The following is a 2,057-nucleotide window of genomic DNA, read 5'->3' on the forward strand; positions in this document are numbered from 1 at the left end:
AATTAAAATTAGGGCCAAGTATAGTGGCTCAGGCCTGTAATCCCAACACTTTGGGAGGCTGAGGTGGACAGATTGCTTGAAGCCAGGAGTTAGAGACCAACTTGGGTCCTCGTCTCTACAAAAGATCAAACATAAGCCAGGTATGGTAGCTGCCATGAGTCGTGACTGCTGTGATCATGCCACTGCACTCAGTTTAGACCACAGAGTGAGACCCTGACTCTAAATAAATAAATAAAACCTGTTACTTATCTGTTTAACATCTTCTAATGTTTTACCATTTCCCTAAAGATACAGTTCCTCTCACACCCATTCTGCCCTTAGGACAAAGTCTTCCCTACCCCCATTCTGCATCCCAGTCTCTTCTTTCTTGCCATCTTCTCTTAATTTCCTGAATAAACCTTGCCCTACTCCACCTCAGGGCCCTTGCGTGTGCTGTTCAAGCTGCCCGGACACTTCCCCTCCAAGTCACCTCTGCCAGCCCCATCCCTCACTGGGATAACAGCTCCCTCAGTTCTCAGCTTCAAGATAACCTACCATCTCCCTGACTGCACACACTTGCCTTCGCTTCCAAAAGAAGTCAATTAAGCCCAAAACTGAGTACGACTGCCTCTGCCTGTGAGCAGAGAGGGGCACGTACGGTAACCCCTTCAGGTTCCCCCCCCCCCCCCCACTGTGGAAGCTTTTCTGTCCTCTCAATAAATCCCTCTATCTCACTTTCTGGAAGAAAAAAAAAAAAAAAGAGGGGTGCATGCCTCTCACCAAAGGAAAGATCCACCTATACACCGGACCCTTTCACTTATAGCGGGAAACAAAGAAAGACTGAAACTCTGGCTCTGCTGGCTTTTCTGTGCTGCCAAAGGAGGAACCTCTTTATTATGTGACACTGGTCTGCATAATAAGCCGGAATAGGCCAGGCACGGGATTGCTCACACCTATAATCCCAGCACTCTGGGAGGCCAAGGCGAGAGGATTGCCTGAGCCCAGGAGTTCAAACCCAGCCTGGACAACATAACAAGACTTGATCTCTACAAAAAAATAAATAAATAAAAATTAGCCAGGCTTGGTGACACACACCAGCAGGCCCAGCTACGCAGGAGACTGAGACAGATCACCTGAGCTCAGGAGGTTGTGGCTGCAGTGAGCCCTGATGGTGCCACAGCACTCCAGCCTGGGCAACAGAGACTCCAACCCAAAACGTAAAATAAAAGTGAACTGGGATAAATTGAGCTTTCTAGAAGCTGGGAGATGGGCGGAGACTCGAGGCAGGAGGGCAGCAAGCACAAGGGCTCTGCCACCCACAGAGAAAGGTAACCCATGAGCATCATGGTCGACCCCCGATGGCGGGAAGGCTGGAGGAGAGCTGGGTGAGGATTGGTCCGGCTGACGCATGCACACCTCGTGTCCCAAAAGCTTTGCTGGGGTTCCATAAACACGAGCCTCAGGTGAGCGACATGAGGGGAAGACAAGGAAAATGGGCCAAGCTCACACGGGCAAGGACAGAGCAGAGAGAAGAGAACAGCTGCCCGGGAGGGATACAAAATAAGTAGAGTGGAGTGGAGCAAAAGTTCAGAGCCCAAGATGGCAAAGCCCTGTGGAATTCACAAGGAGTCCCAGGAAGGTTACTGGACCGCCCACATGACATGGGTGCAAAGGCCAAGCCAGCTTCCTTTAAGTCTCCAAGGACAGTGTGTCCCTGCCTGGCATCTGAATGTGTGGCAGCACCCCATACGGGACATCTTCTTCGGGGCCTTCTCACACTGCTGTGTGTCTGCCTCCTTGCTCACGCTGCACTAGAGGCATCTGTCTCTGTACTGTGTCCTGACGTCCATCTCAGGCAGGCACTAGAGATGCTTACTGAGAAAATACATTTCTTTCCAACCAGAATTAGGTGGATTTTTAAAATTTAGGCACTAGAATAGAATGATTTCTTCTCTTTTCTTTTCTTTTTTTTTGAGTTCGAGTCTCACTCTGTCACCCAAACTGGAGTGCAGTGGCCGCTCCCAGACACCGCAGCCTCGACCTGCTGGGCTCCGGCGATCCTTCCGCCTCAGCCTTCC

This window comes from Carlito syrichta, unplaced genomic scaffold (assembly GCF_000164805.1).
Source record: "Carlito syrichta isolate Samal-C Ts95f unplaced genomic scaffold, Tarsius_syrichta-2.0.1 Scaffold304635, whole genome shotgun sequence".
Lineage (NCBI taxonomy): Eukaryota > Metazoa > Chordata > Mammalia > Primates > Tarsiidae > Carlito > Carlito syrichta.